Source organism: Crocuta crocuta, unplaced genomic scaffold, assembly GCF_008692635.1.
Source record: "Crocuta crocuta isolate KB4526 unplaced genomic scaffold, BGI_CrCroc_1.0 scaffold113, whole genome shotgun sequence".
NCBI lineage: Eukaryota > Metazoa > Chordata > Mammalia > Carnivora > Hyaenidae > Crocuta > Crocuta crocuta.
In genome coordinates this window covers 12,182,978-12,200,513 of record NW_027530368.1, presented here as the reverse complement: position 1 = coordinate 12,200,513, position 17,536 = coordinate 12,182,978, and positions in this window count along the sequence as shown.

Below are 17,536 nucleotides of genomic sequence, written 5' to 3'. Positions count from 1 at the left end.
TATACCTCCTAAAGAAATTGATTTGTTGTTCTAAATTCTCCCACAGGAGAATCTGTCTGGCTCAGCTGGAACAACATCTGACTCTTGATTTTTGGGTTGTGAGTTCAAGCCTCATGTTGGGTATGGATACTTAGATAAATTAAACTTAAAAAAAAAAAACCTCCCACAAAGAATATGCTAGGCCCAAATGGCTTTACTGAGAAACCTAGCAAATATTTATTTTATTTATTTTTTTTTAGAAAGAAACAGCATAAGCAGGAGAGAGGGGCAGAGGGAGAGAGGGTCTTAAGCAGGCTCCATGCTCAGCATGGGGCCTGATGCAAGGCTGATCCCTCAACCCTGGGATCATGACCTGAGCTGAAATCAAGAATTGGACACTCAACTGACTGAGCCACCCAGGCACCCCTATACCTACCAGATTTTTAGGAAATAATACCAATTCTACACAAAGTTTTCCAGAATATGAAAGAAGAAGAATGTTTTCCAAAGCAGTATCCAATCTAGTGAAGTATTACCTTGATTCCAAAACTATCAAGAACAACACAAGAAAATAAAGGTACAGACCAATAAGCCTCATGAACACAGATGTAAAACCATTAACAAAATATTAACAAATTGAATCCATTAATATATAAAATGGATAATGCATTATGACTAAATGAGGTTTATACCAGGTATTAATGTTCAAAATCAATTATGTAATCCACCACATTGATAGACTAAAGGAGAAAAAAAAATTTGATCATCTCAAGAGATAAAAATAAATACATCTGACAAATTCAACATCTATTTGGCTAAATTTTCTCAGCAAATTAGGAATAGAAGGGAACTTCTCCAACCTGATAAAAGGCATCTATGATAAATCTAAGCTAACATCATGCTTAGTGGTATAAGATTGGGAAAAAATGATGTAAGATTAAATGGTTTCCCCCTGAAAGCAAGAACAAGGTAAGAATGTCCACTCTAGTCCCATCTATTGAACATTGTGAGGGAGGTCCCAGACAGTTCCATAAGGCAAAAAAAATAAAGAAATAAAAAAATAAAAGAAAAAGAGAAAGAAATTTAATTTTTTCCATTTGTCTTCCACAAAGTAAAAAAAGAAGTAAAGCTCTTTTTAGTCACATAACACATTGTTATGTATGTAAAATCTTTAAAAATCTACAAAAAGCTACTGGAACTAATAAATGAGTTTAGCAAGTTCACAAGATATAAGGTTAATGTACAAAAATTTATTTTATTTCTATATACTTGCAAGAAACAATTAAAAATTAAAATAAAAAATATCACTTATAGGTGCATCAAAAATTAACTATTTGGTGATAAATGTAATATAAAATGCTCATGACCTGTACACTAAAAACTGTAAAATATTGCAGAGATAAATTAAAGAAGAAACACAGGGGCACCTGAGTGGCTCAGTTGGTTAAGTATCCAACTTCGACTCAAGTTATGATATAAGGTTTGTGGATTCAAGCCTTCCATCAGGCCCTGTGCTGACAGCAAAGAGCCTGCAGCCTGCTTCAGATTCTGTGCCTCCCTCTCTTTTTGCCCCTCCCCGGCTTACACTGTGTATCTCTCAAAAACAAACATTAAAAAATTTTTTTTAATATATATTAAAAAATGAATAAACATTTTAAAAATTTTAAAGAAAAATACATAAATAGATTTCTGTGGCACCTGGGTGACTCAGTCAGTTAAGCAATCCAACTTCGGCTTGGGTCATGATCTATGGTTCATAGATCTCTGCGCTGACAGTTCAGAACCTAGAGCCTGCTTGAGATTCTGTGTCTTCCTCTCTCTCTGCTCCTCCCCCACTTGCTCTCTGTCTCTGTCTCTCTCTATTAAAAATAAATAAACATTAAAAAAAAGAGAAAGATTTCTATGTTCATAGATTGGAAGACAATATTGTTAAGATGGCAAAAATAACTAAAGAAATCTACAGATTGAATGTAATTCATTAAAATCAAAGTGGCCTTTGTGGCAAAAATGGAAAAGCTAATTCTAAAATTCATATAGAATTTAAGAGACCCTGAATAGCCAAAACAGTCTTGAAAAAGAACAAAACAGAAAAACTCACACTTCTTAATTTCAAAACTTATTACAAAGCTACAGTGTGGTACTATTATATTCAAAGTAATCAAAATACTGTGATACTGGCATAACGATAGACGTATAGGTCAACAGAATAGAACTAAGAGTCCAGAAATAAACCCATACAGTTATAGTCAATTGATTTTTAACAAGAATGTTAACATCGTTCAATGAGGAAAGAATACTCTCTTCATCAAATGGTGCTAGGAAAATTGGATATCCACATGTAAAAGTATGAAGTTGGACCCTTACCTTATAACACAGACAAAAATTAACTTAAAATGGATCAAAGACCTAAATATAGAAGCTAACACTATAAAGTTCTTATAAGATGGGTGCCTGGGTGGCTCAGTTGGTTAAGTGTCCAACTTCAGCTCAGGTCATGATCTTGCGGTTCATAGGTTCAAACCCCACATCAGGCTCTGTGTTGACAGCTCAGAGCCTGGAGCCTGCTTTGGATTCTGTGTGTGTGTGTCTCTCTCTGTTCCTCTCCTGCTCACACTGTATCTGTCTCAAAAAATAAACATTAAAAAAACTATTATAAGAAAACATAGGGTTAAATCTTCTTGACCCTGGATTTGACAATGGGTTCTTAGATATGACACCAAAAGGATCAATAACAAAGAAAAGACATAGATAAATGGGAGTCTATCAAGACTAAAGACTTCTGGGGGCGCCTGGGTGGCTTAGTCGGTTAAGCGTCCGACTTTCACTTGGGTCATGATCTCGCGGTTCGTGGGTTTGAGCCCCGCATCAGGCTCTGTGCTGACTGCCAGCTCAGAGCCTGGAGCCTGTTTCAGTCTGTGACTCCCTCTCTCTCTGACCCTCCTCTGCTCACGCTCTCTCTCTCTCTCTCCTAGAAATAAATAAAAAATATTAAAAAAAAAAAAAGACTAAAGACTTCTGTGGATCAAAGGACACTAATGAGAAAGTGAAAGGCAACTCATAGAATGGAAGAAAATATTTGCAAATCATATGTCTGATAAGGGTCTAGAAGTAGAATATACAAAGAGCTCTTATAATTCAACAACAAAAAATAACCCAATTAAAAAATGGGCAAAAAACTTGACTAGATATTACTCCAAAAAACGTTATACAAACCTCCAATAAATACATGAAAAGATGTTCACCATCATGATAAAACGATGTTTATTTTTGAGAGAGAGAGAGAACAGGGAAGGGGCAGAGAAAAGGAAAGAGGATCCGAAGTAGTATCTGTGCTGTCAGTGGAAAGCCTGATGTGGGGCTCAAGCTAACAAACTATGAGATCATGACCTGAGCCAAAGTCAGATGCTTAACTGACTAAGCCACCCAGGTGCCCTGATTTTAAAAACTAAAACTAAACTAAACTAAACTAAACTAAACTAAAAATAAGTAAAGGAAATCAGCAAGAGTTGACAAGGATGTGGAGAAAACTTAGTATTTGTACATTTCTTGTAGAAATTTAAAATGGTACTGCCATTGTGGAAAAGAGTTTGGTAGTTCTTCAAAAAGTTAAACACAGAATAACCACATGACCCAGGAATTCCTCTCCTGGTTATATACCCAAAAGAACTGAAAACAGGTATTCAAACAAAAGTTTAAAAATGAATTTTCGTATCAGCTCTATTCACAATTGCCAAAAGCTGGAAACAACCAAATGTCCATCATCTAATAAATGAATAAACAAAATTGGTATATATATATATATATAATGGAATATTATTCACCTATAAAAGAAATAAAGTGTTGATACATGTTGCAATGTGGATGAACTGTGAAAATATGCTAAGTGAAAGAGGCTAGACACCAAGGCCATATACTGTATGATTCCATTTGTATGAAATATCCAGAAGAGACAAATTCATATAGACAGAAAGCAGATTAGTGGTTGCCAGAGGTAGCGGGTGGTGGGGGAGGCGGAGCAAATGTGTAACAGGTAAAGCTTTTGGGATAATGAAAATGTTTTAGAACTAGATGCAGTGATCACTGGTGGTGATAAATTTAACATAAAATGTCCATGACTTGTATACCCCAAATTATAAATAATTGCTAAAAGAAATAAAGACTTAAGGAGGGTGAGAGAAATAACGTGACTATGGATCAAAAGACTCCATATCTTTAAGATATCATTTCTCCTAAAATTGATCTGTATATCCAATGCAAGGTTTCTTAGCAACAGAGCTACTGACATTTGGGGCCAAATAATTCTTTATTATGAGAGGCTGTTTGTACATCGTAGGATGTTTAGCAGCATCGCAGGCCTCTGCCTACTAAATTCCACTAGCACCTCCCAAATAAGACAACCAGATATGTCTCTAGACATTGTCTAATATCCCCTTGGGCATAAAATTACCTTCAGTTAAGAACTACTGATTCAATGCAATTCCATTTGTAAAAATTGGCAAGCTGATTTTAAAATTTAGATAGAAATGCAAAAGACCTAGAAAAACCCTAAACAATTTTGAAAAATAACATAGTTGGAGGACTTATACAATCTGTTCTTTTTTTTTAAAAAAAAACTCATTATAAACCTACAGAAATCAAGACATTGTGATATTGGTAGAAAGATGATCAAAGGGACAGAATAAGGAGTTCAGAAATAAGACCACAGAATTATGGCTAATTAATTTTTTACTAAGTTTCCTAGGTAATTCAATGGGGAATGGATACATTTTTTCAACAAATAATGCTAGAATAAAAAATTAACCTTAATCCTTACTCCACAGCATATAAAATATTAACATAAAATATTAACATGAATTGGGGCACGTGGGTGGCTCAGTCAGTAAAGCGGCCAATTCTTGATTTCAGCTCAGGTCATGATCTCACAGTCTGTGAATTCCAGCCTCATATAGGGCTCTGCACTGACAGTGTGGAGCCTTCTGGGGATTCTCTGTCTCCCTCTCTTTCTGCTCTTTCCCTGCTCATGATCTCTGTCTCTCTCAAAAATAAATAAATAAACATTAAAAAAATTTTTTTTTAATTTTAAAACTTAATGTTTATTTTTGAGAGAGAGAGAAATACAGAGCACGAGCACAGCAGAGGGGCAGAGAGAGAGGGAGACACAGAATCTGACGTGGGGCTTGAACCCATGAACAGTGAGATCATGACCTGAGCCAAAATAGGACGCCCAATGACCAAGCAACCCAGGTGCCTACCCCAAATTTTTTTAATTAAAAAAATATTAATGTGAAATGGATCATAGACTTAAAAGTAAAAGCAAAAACCATAAAACTTCTAGAGGAAAAAAAAGAGAATCTTAGTGACTTTTTAAAGGCAAAATTTTCTTAAGTAGAACACAAAAAGCAAGAACTATAAAAGAAAAAAAGGTATACTGTACTGTATTAGTTTTCTTTAAAAAAATTTTTTTAATGTTTGTTTTATTTTTGAGGGTGGGGGGGTAAGCAGAGAGACAGGGAGACACAGAATCTGAAGCAGGCTCCAGGCTCTGAGTTGTCAGCACAGAGTCTGATGCAGGGCTCAAACTCACAAACCATTAGATCATGACCTGAACCAGTCAGACGCTCAACTGACTGAGCCACCCAGGAACCTTTGGACTATATTCGTTTTCTAAGGCTGTCATAGCAATCTACCTCAAACAAGGTGGCTTAAAACAACAGAAATGTTTTTTCACATTTCTGGAGGATGGAAGTCCAAACTCAGGGTGACATTCTCTTCGAAGTCTCCAGGGGATAATCCTCCCTTGCTTCTTCTAGCTGCTGGTAGTTCCTGGTATTTAATGAGAAGTATGTATTTGGTCTTTGTCCTCCTTTCTTGAACACAGCTCCTAAATAACTCTTGGAATTTCCTAAGTGGTCAGAACAACAGAATGTGTCTTTTTTTATGTTAAATGAGGTTACTTTGGGACTCCACCCAAGAATGGGGGGGGATGCTGATTGCCAGGAGAACTAACCAGTGATTAGAGAGCTGGAATTTTCCTTCCCATCCTCTACCTGCCCTGACCTCTGGGGAGCAGGGAGGTCTGGAGGTTGATCCAATTAACAATGGTCAATGATTTAATCAACCATGCCTATGTAATGAAGCCTCCATAAAAACCCTAAAAGATGGGTTCAGAGAGCTTCTATGGTGGGGAACCAAAATGCTTCCACGTGCCATTGTGCCGGGCCCCCAAATCCATAAGGTCAGAAGCACCTTCATTTGGGGACCTCACCCTAAACATCTTTACAACTGGCCCTTGATCCATATCCTTTAATATCCTTTGCAATAAATGAGTAATCTAAAGAGTAAATACGTTTCCTGAGCTGCTCTAGTAAATTAAATGAACCCAAGGAGAGGATGGTGGGACCTCTAATTTATAGCGAGTTGGTTAGAAGTATAAACAACAACCTGGGCTTGTGATTGGTATTTGAAGCGGAAGGCAGTCTTCTGGGACTGAAACCCTAATTTGTGGAATCTGATATTGTTGGAACTGAGTTGTATTGTAAGACACTCAGCTGGTGTGGGAGAATTGCTTGGTGTTGTGGGGAAAACCCCCAAATGCTGGAATTTGTACCAGAGCCTATATCTTATATAATCATAATCTGCCTCCATCTTCACACGACCTTCTTCTCTGTGTCTTTATGTGCCCTTTCCTGTCTCTTATAAGGATAGTATCATTGGATTTAGGCCCTACCCTAATCCAGTATGATCTTGTCTCAATCCTGACCTTAATTATATCTACAAAGATCTTTTTTCCAAATAATATCACTTTCTGAGGTTCTGGGTGGACATGAATTTTGGGGGAACACTATTCAATCTACTACATGAAATTCATCAAAATTTCACTAGAATGGCTAAAACTCAAAAGACTGCAATACCAAATATTGTTGAGGATGTGGAGCATCTGGACCCCTCATGCATTGGTGCTGGGAATGCTAAATGGAATAACCACTTTGGAAAACAGTTCAGCAGTTTCTTATAAAGTTAAATACATACTTATTGTTGCAACGTATGTTACCTAGCTGGAATTAAATTAAAACTTGGGGGAAATATATACAGTATATTCTTATCAAATGACCTAGAAATTTCACTCCTAGGTATTTACTAAGGAGAAATAAAAACAGATTCACACAAAGATTTGTACATGAATGTTTATAATAGCCAAAACTGGGAAATAGCCCTGATGTCTATTTCCTGGTAAATGGATAAACTGTGGTATAATGATAAAATGGAATACTACTCGGCAACAAATATAAAGAAACAACTGATATGCACAACAAATTGGATTAATCTCAAAAGAATTAATGCCAAGGGAAAGAAAACATACATAAAAGACTACATACTGCATGATTCTATTTATATGGAATTCTAGAACAGACAAAACTATAATAATAGCTCATCGGTAGTTTCTAGGCACCAAGGATTGGGAGCAGGGGATTAACTGCAAAGGGAGAGGCTGGGAATGTTTTATATCAACGATGTGGTTGAGATTATATTACTATATGCATGTATCAAAATTCTTTCAGGGGTGCCTGTAGTTGGTTAAATGTCTGACTCTTGATTTTGGCTCAAGTCATGATCTCACAGTTCATGAGACTGAGCCCTGAGTTGGCTCTGTGCAGAAAGTATGGAGTCGGCTTGGGCTTCTCTCTCTCTCTCCCTCTCTCAGTCCCTCCTGCGCTCATGCTTGCTTGCTTGCTCGCTTGTTCTCTCTCAAAATAAATTAACTTGAAAAAAAGAGAGAGAGAGACGGCAATTCAAATCAACTTTAAAAGACTCTTATAGTCATATATTTTAAACAGTATTTTTCATAAAGGGTACATTATGTCTCAATAAAGCAAGACTCATCATCCTGAAACTTCAGAAATCTGGAGCTTCCATAGAGAAAAACAGTACATGTAAAGGCTTGGGAATCAGGACAGCATTTGATTTTAAATGTAACTGTTATGGTATTGAGAAGACAACTGAAAAAGGCCATCAAAATTCTGAAGAATTTTATAGCCAGCTAAATTATTAACCAAGTTTGAGGGTAGAATATAGCTGTTTTCAGACATATAAAAACTCAAATAAATTACTTCCTACACTTCATTTCTTAGGAAGATATTGGAGAATGTTTTCCACCAAAACAAGAGAGTAAGCCAAGAAATAGAAGGAATCCAAGAAACAAAGGATTAAACACAGGACAAATAAAAGGCTGTATAGGACAAGAGTGATAAGAAGTCCTAGAAGGGAAGATGAGTATTAGGCAAAAAGAGAACCTGTCCAGACTGGGGCAGAAGAATGAAAGGCTCCAGAATGATGTTTCTAAGAAAAAAATGAAACATTGCTTGAAGTATTTGATTGCCTTGTGAGATATTTTATAGTAGTGTCAGAGTTTCAGAATTAATCAGTAATAGGTATCTAGAAAACTAAGTAATGGAGAAGATGAGGCAATTATTACTTCTGGGGAAAACAATAAATTGTTCAACTTAAATAACTGTACAATGCTTGACTCAATAAAAAATATTTTGGGGTGCCTGGGTGGCTCAGTTGATTGAGCATCTGACTCTTGATTTTACTTCAGGTCATGATCCCAGGGTCATGGGAGAGAGCCCTGCATCAGGCTCCATGCTGAGTGTGAAGCCTGCTTGAGATTGTTTCTCTCCCTCCCTCTGCCCCTCTCCCTGGCTTGTGTTCCCTCTCTGTCTAAAATAAATTTTTTTAATTTTTAATAAAATATTTACATAGTCATAATAATGTAGATATTAAATATTAATTTAAAACAACAATATAGGGTAGGACTTTTAGTACCTTTACTAAAATAGTTCAATTTTTTATCTTGAGGATTGCTTTAGTTTTTAATTTTTTTAATGTTTCATTTATTTTAGAGAGAAAGAAACAGCGTGAGCAGGGGAGAGTCAGAGAGAGAGAGAGATACAGAATCCGAAGACAGGCTCCAGGCTCTGAGCTAGCTGTCAGCACAAAGCCTGACATGGGGCTTGAACCCACGAACCACAAGATCATGACCTGAGCCAAAGTTAGACACTTAACCGACTGAGCCGCTCAGGCACCCCTTGAGGATTGCTTTATGTAGGTCTTTTATCCCTTCTTTGCTATAAGTTGTTGACTATCAGTTCTCACTAGTCCCAAAATGTTTGTTCCTAGTAGATCTGTTCCCCACTTCTAGTTTTCTTCTATTCTGTTGTAAGCTTGGAAACCATGTGATCAAGTTTATTTTATTGTGTAAAATTGGAATATATAAAGTATAACCTGCCTAAGTTTCAACGTATGGTAATGGTAACTTTTATGTTGGCTTCCATAAAAGTTTTTTTTGCTTTTGCTTTTGTGACTATGGATAAATTTAACCTCTCTGGGGAAAATAAGAAGAAGGCACCTGGATGGTTCAGTTGGTTAAGCATCTGACTCTTAGTTCCAACTCAGGTGTTGATCTCCTCCTGGTTCATTAGTTTGAAGCCTATGTTGGGCTCTGTGCTCACAGTGTGGAGCCTGCTTGGGATTCTCTCCCTCTCTCCCACTGCCCCTCCTGCTCTCTCTCTCTCTCAAAATAAATCAATAAACTTTTTTCTTTAAAGAATAGGACCTATTTCAAGTGTTGTTATAAGGATTAAAAGTGGTCAAGATTAATCTGAGATAGATTTAATAGAATTAATTTATCTTTTTTAATCAATCAATTTTTAATTTTAGAAAACCAAAGTAACAAATCAATATGCTATTCTTCATTACCTAATTTGAAATAATGCAATGTTATGTATGGCCAAATTATAAGCTATTTATAAAGTAAGGAATATGATACAAGTCCTTATATTTCTTTGGTCAGATGTAACTGTTTCAAACTTGGAGGTTCTGCTTTTGACAATAAATAAATCTCAAGGATAAAAATAAGAAAAAGCACCATTATGGGGCAGCTGGGTGGCTCAGTCAGTTAAGCGTCCAACTTCAGCTCAGGTCATCATCTCACGGTTCATAGGTTCGACCCCCACATTGGGCTCTGTATTGACAGCTTGGAGCCTGGAGCCTACTTCAGATTCCATGTCTCCTTCTCTCTCTACCCCTCCCTCACTTGTGCTCTGTTTCTCGAAAACAAGTAAACATATTAAAAATTTTTAAAAAAAGAAATAGCACCATTATATCATTAGACATTATGATAAAATGATTCCCATGATTTGATGAAATGGAAAGATATAGATTGTAAAAATTAATTGTAGTTGCATGTAACATATAATTGTATTTTTTAAGTTTATTTATTTATTTTGAGAGAGAGAGCACAAGCAGGGGAGGTGCAGAGAGAGAGGAGAAGAGAAAGAGAGAATCCCAAGCAGGCTCTACACTGTCAGCACAGAGCCCAACACAGGGCTCGATCCCACAAACCATGAAATCATGACCTGAGCTGAAATCAAGAGTTGGATATTAACTGACTGAGCCACCCAGATGCCCCATAATTATATTTTTGTATGGAAAGTAGATAATGTTCAATCAAATAAGATAAAATAAAAATCATCAGTATTAGAATAAATATTTTATCACATGATTTGAAAAAAATAGTTTGTAACTCTTACTGAATAATGTACCAATCTCTTTGAAAGAGATCATGTAAAACCTGGTTTTAGCTAGTGGGTCATGAAAAATTTGGTTTCCTAAAAAATATTTTAGTTACATCTAAAATAATCAACTACTCGGGCGCCTAAGTGGCTCAGTCAGTTAAATGTCCAACTTCAGCTCAGGTCATGATCTCACGGTTCATGGGTTCGAGCCCCATGTCAGGCTCTGTGCTGACAGCTCAGAGCCTAGAGCTGCTTTGGATTCTGTATCTCCCTCTCTTTCTGCCCCTCTTCTGATCCCACTCTGTCTTCTTCTCTCTAAGATAAATAAACATTAAAAAAAAATTAAAATAATCAACTACTTGGGTCGTTCCAACATATTTCTCTCCTGGTAATGACATGATTTTGGAATAAATATTGAGAATAGATAAAAATATTTTAACAATGTGAAAAAAACTACAGTTGAGAATTTTTTAAAAGATGCTCTCTGTGCTTTTTGCTTCTTAAAGGTAAATGCTTTTCTTTTTTTAAAACAACAAATGTCTTTTTTTTTTTAAGTTAATTTATTTAGTTTAAGAGATAGACAGAGGGAGGGCGGGCAAAGGGAGAAGGAAAGAGAAAATCCCAAGCAGGCTCCACACTAACAGTACAGAGCCTGACGCAGGGCTTGATCCCATGACCAGGAGATCACAACCTGAGCCAAAATCAAGAGTTGGACACTTAACTGACTGAGCCACCCAAGTGTCCCAGTAAATCCTTTCTTTGATAATTCTTAGGGGATGGAAGAAACCTTATTCCCATCACCCACCCTACTGTACCATATATTTTAGACCTTAACAACATGAGTCAAAATACCCCATTCTATAATACTTTTTTTAAGGTTTTTTATTTTTAAGTAATCACTAACCCAACATAGAGTTTGAATTCACAACCCCGAGATCAAGAGTTGCATGCTCCACTGACTAAGCTAGCCAGGTGCTCCAAAATACCCCATTTCTAAAGCCAAGTTTCACTCTTCACAGAAGTATGTAAAAGATAGGGAAAGACTGGTTCCTTGCTAATCAGTGAAGGAGATTTCGTCCCCTTTGTTTGGTGCCCTGATGGGTATTATTCACCTGGTAGTGTGATAAAATATGATTTGGGATGAATAATGGGTGTGTCTTTGTTTTTGAAAAGCTGGTACTTTCTCAAGCAGTTTAGTTTTAGGAAAGAAAACACATAGAAGTTGAAAATTGGAAAACTGATTTCCTCAAAGCAATCCATAAATGAGCACATCTTGGAAAGCATTCTGATTCCCAGTGGTATGAGAACCCCCAGTTAGAAGACCACTAAGGTAGACTCAAAAAAAAATGGCTTCATGTGCCTTAAGAAAATATTGCCATCTAGTGGCAGCTACTTCATGTCATAGACACAAGGACCTAAAGGTTCCCTTGACCCTTTGAAAGCCACCTCTAATTGAGCATGGGGTAGCAAATTACCTTGCATTTATATTGCACATTATACTTCACATTGTGCTTTCTACATATATTGTTATTTAACATTCCAAGGAAGCTCATCCTTTTATAGATGAGGCAATTGAGGATCAGAGAGGGTAACTTATCCAATCATACTTTCATTTATTAATTCAAGATCCATTTATCAAGTACTATTACATGACTAGCATTGCCCCAGGCTTGGAGTTGGGGGATGGGTTATGGGTGAATTCAGAGCTAAGACACAATGTCTTTAAATCATTCACAATCTAGTGAGGACATAGAATTATGAATGCTGGCGTCAGGATTTGTGTCCAAGACTAATGTGTATCAGTGTTCTTACCACTACATCATGGTGTAATAAATGTGTATGTCATGAGGGTGTTCGGTTGAATCCTGGAGTCCTTCAGTACAGGATGAGGTCAGTCATGGGGAAAGGTGGTTTCCAAGCAAAGTGACTCACTAAATTAAAATGTCAACTGAGCAGAGTGCTTCCCCTTCCCTACCCTTCTAATCTGCTACTTGTAATCTGCTGTGGGGTTGGAAATCAGATAAGGAAATTTATTAAAAGGCTATTTAACAGAAAAGTAAAGAGCCTGAATGAAAATCTCAGAAGCTCCCCAGGAGTGTTATGTATGATCTTTATTATATCTGTTTTAGCCATTCTTGAGACTTTGTTAAAATGTCCTCTTTGTGAGGTAAGGCCAGGCAGTGGAGCTGACCAGTGAGTTCTGAGCGGGCAGTGTTACAGTAGGATACATAATTATGCCATAATGAGCACAGTGAGTTAGGAAAAACCCACATGCCTTATCATGGCATGCCTGCCTCCCCAGCCCCCTGTTTAGGATCTCTCCCCTAGCTTCGTGCACTGCAGAACTGTCCTTCTTTCTGCCTTTTGAACATTCCAAGTTCTTGCCGAACTCAGGCTTTTTAAATATTTTTCCTCCTTTGTCACTGTTCACAAGGCTGGTTTTTCATCTTCCAAGATTTAGCTTAAATATTGCCTTCTCAGGAAGCTCTTCACTGATTATATAATATCTGATATAATAACTAATATCTACTTTATGTATACTCTTTACCGACTTCCATTTGTGTCCTAAAAATGTCTTACATATACTTTTTTTGAATGTTTATTATTTTTGAGAGAGAGAGAGAGGGAGAGAGTGTGGGGGAGAGGCAGAGGGAAAGGGAGATACAGAATCCGAATCAGGTTCTAGGCTCCAAGCTGTCCACACAGAGCCTGACACAGGACTCAAACTCATGAAACTATGAGATCATGAGCTGAGGCAAAAGTAAGAGTCAGATGCTTAACCGACTGAGCCACCCAGGCACCCTTTACATGTACTTTTTTTTTTTTTTTTTTTTTNAGAGAGAGAGGGAGTCACAGACTGAAACAGGCTCCAGGCTCTGAGCTGGCAGTCAGCACAGAGCCCGACGCGGGGCTCGAACCCACGAACCGCGAGATCATGACCTAAGCGAAAGTCGGACGCTTAACCGACTAAGCCACCCAGGCGCCCCTTACATGTACTTTTTTATGCGAACTGAAGCTTTAGCATTTACCATCTCCTAATATATACATATTTTGTCTGTTATCTTTGTCTCTCTCCCCCCACTAGAACATAAGCTTTGTGAGGACAAGGGTTTTGTCAGCTTGGCTCATTTCTCCAAGCTGGAACAAGACTTGGCACATGGCAGGCACTCAACAAATATCTGTGAATGAAATGAATGAAAACTCTTTTCCTCTTTGTCTCATATGGCTATTCTCAATAAACACAACCAGACTGGCCTGGTTTTCTTAAATAGATTCTGACAGTTTCACTTGGCAGCTCAAGAAGCAGGACTGCTGTGTGCCTTTGTTTCAGGAAATGGACTTCGAGTCACCTTCCCAGGGCCCAAGTTTCTCTAGGACAGGAAATCAGGCATTAGTTAGGTGTGTTAAATTGCATTTCTTAGGTCTACACTCCCACAACCTTGTTAACTCTCTTGGACAGGATACTGAGTTAATGAGATTAGGGTCTTGTTCAACTATCAGGTTAGCTTTCCTCCATTCCTAACCACAACCTGCACTCTGCGATAAGCTGGCTTCCTGGCCTATGTGCAGCAGATCTCACCATAGCAGGGCTGGCCTGGAGAGTGGAGGTTCATGTACGCATCCCATTCCTGGATAAACAACGCCAAGTTCATCCCCTGCTGGTATTAAGTCAAATATGGGGATGTCTTGTTGAAGAGGGTAGCGTATATCCTGTGAAGGGCGGAAAAATACACTGCCAAGTCACCAGCTTCCAGTGAGAACCAGGAAGGAGCAAGGCCCCTCGGCCCTGTGATCTCAGGAGGCATTCGTGAAGGTCTGGTTTGTCTACAGCAATGCCCTGAAGGTAGCAGGGAAGAATCTCTGCTGCCCTCTTGGAGGGATTTGGGGTGTGGGGTGGGGCTGAGTACTTCCCTCACTAAGCAAATACCAGCTAGCACCCTACTCCCTGAGCGCCACGCTTCCCAGAGCTGCCTGAATCCCCCGCCTCCACTGCCTCGCTGTCTATTCACTACTTGTGGACTCACTATCTTTTCAGCTTCAACACAGATCCTCTCTTCTTATCACAGGCCTTCAAGCAGGCCTGACGGCTCCTTGAATGTGACAAAGTATTTGCCACCTCCAGACCTTTGTACATGCTGTTCTGTCTCTACTCCTATAAAAAAGACATTCAGTTAAAAACACTCAGTTTAGTTAGAATGCTTCTGTTGTTTTCCCATTAAGCACAAAGCTGGCTTTTGGACATATATGAATCTCTTGATCCACTTCTCTCCATTTTCATAGCTATCACCTTATTTCAAAACACTATGATTTTTCACCTGTAATAGCCCTCAATTTTCATTTTCATTCTTGCCCCTACCAATGCATTCTCCACACAATAGGTACAGTAGCCTCATAAAAATGGAAATCTGATCATATGGTTTTTCTCCTCAAACACTCCAGTGGCATCCCATCCCTAGGATGAAGTCTAAAATCCTTAACCTGATCCACAAGGCCCTGAATGATCTGACCTCTGCGTGCATTTCCAGCTCCATTGTGTACCTCCTCTTCCTCACCACAGTCCAACTCGTGCCAGCCTTCTGGTTCCCTGAATACGGTATTCTCCACCTCCAGACTCTGCACATGTTATTCTGTCTCCACCCTCTTGCATCACCCTACTTCCCCTTCACATTTCGGCTTCTCTGTGACTTCTTCAGAAACCCTTTCCCAACACCTCTGACTAAGTGACATACATTCTCATTGTGCCCTCTCTTTTTTAGAGTGCCTGTCACTATAACATGCTTGCATATAACCCTTACATGTAATTATTTACATAATTTTTTATTGTCTTTCCTACTGGATTGAGAATTGTACTAGTGCCTGATTCATTGCCAATTCTCAGTATCTGTTTATTAAATAAATGAATATAAATTATTCATAATGTAGTGAAGATACAAGGACTGCATTTTTATGTTCTTATATAAGAAATATCTCAGGTTTCTGAGACTGCACAGTCATGAGTGACTGGTGTCTCTGCAAAGGAATATGGGATGATATCAAAACAAACAGATTAGAAAATGGTACACATTGTTAGAACAGATAGTAATGAAATTATCAAAGACTGCTGAGGTCATGCCAGAAGGACTTTAGAGACAACTTGAAAATGCTCCCAATGGCCAAAGATGGAACAATTTGTGTAAGAAAAACAACTACAACAGATTAAACCATATCAAACATGTTACATATGTTACAACCTCTGATACTGATACTAAGAGAATAAAAACTCACAGTTAATCTTCTGGGGGATGGTAAAAAAAGAATCAACTTATTCTTTCTTTCTTTTTTTTTTTTAGAAATTGACTTCATTTTTATTGATTAATTTTTTGGCATAGTTTTTTTTTTTTTTTAACATGTATTCATTTTTGAGAGACAGAAAGGCAGAGCATGAGTGGGGTAGGGGCTGGGAGAGAGGGAGACACAGAATCTGAAGCAGTCTCCAGGCTCTGAGCTGTTAGCTTAGAGTCTGATGCAGGGCTTGAACTCACAAACCACAAGATCACAACCTGAGCAGAAGTCAGACGCTCAACCGTCTGAGCCACTCAGGTGCCCCCAAAATAAATTTACTTTTAAAATCTGGCAATAAAGAGAAAAAAACCCCAAACATTTATTCTTTCTTATATTAACTTTACCTCTGGTTAACTGAACAGCTAATAAGAGGAAGTGTCTTTTTTATGGATGTATTCCAGCTAATGAAGAAAATGATAGCATTAGAATATCATAGTTTTGTAGCTTAAATGGAATTAATGGATCCAGGCAAAGATTAGCAACAACTGATAATGTCATTATGTGGTATTTCAACCAAATAGAAGGACACACACAGTGTATAAAAATGCCTTCCAAGGGAAAAAAAGTCACACCTGAATCTGATCTGGGTCCAACTATCCATTTATAGAAAATAAAGAAGATAGAGGTACATATCAAATTATACCATGGAGATGCAATGAACAAAGTGCCAGCTCTGGAAAACTATAGGACATAACACTTGATTTCCTCTAGAAAAAGACCTAGGAAGGATAAAAAGATAGATGAGAGAGAACTGAAAGATTTAAAGACTTCAGAAAAAAAAAAAAAAAGAAAGAAAAGTAAATACTTAAAAGACGTATTAACCATTTTGCATTAAATGGACCTTGTTTGGATGACTGGAAATTCGAAGACATTAAAGAATTATTAGAGGGGTGCCTGGGTGGCTCTGTCGGTTAAGTGTCTGACTTTGGCTCAGGTCATGATTCACAGTTTGTGGGTTTGAGCCCCGAGTCGGGCTCTGCAGACAGCTAGCTCAGAGCCTGGAGCTGTTTCGGATTCTGTGTCTCCCTCTCTTTTTGACCCTCCCCTACTCACGCTGTCTCTCTCTCTCAGAAATAAATTTTAAAAACATTAAAACAGATTTTTAAAAAAGAATTTTTAGAGGTGTTTTTTTTTAAATTTTTTTAATTTTTAAAAATATTTTTATTTTTTTATATAATAAAAAAATAATGGCTTTAACACATGAGCTGTGAGATCATGACNCCCCCTTATTAGAGGTTTTTTTTTAAAGACATTATAATAGTATTGTAATTAATATTACTGTTAAAAAACATCTTTACCTCTTAAAGATACACAGGAAAATATTTACAGATGAAATTATATGATAATGTCTGAAATTAACTTTAAATTAATCCTGGGTGGAAGGATGCCTGGATGGGTCAGTTGATTAAGCCTCCAACCTCAGGTCATGATCCAAGCGCCACATCAGGCTCCAAGCTGACAGTGCAGAGCCTGCTTGGGATTTTCTCTCTCTCCCTCTCTCTCTGCCCCTCCCTTGCTTGTACTCTCTCTCTCTCAAAATAAATAAACTTAAAAAAATAATAAAAAAATTAATTAATCCTGGGTGGAAAGAGTGGGTGGGGACATAAACGAAACAAAATCATGTATTTATGTATTTATATTTTAGAAAGAGAGAGCTGGAG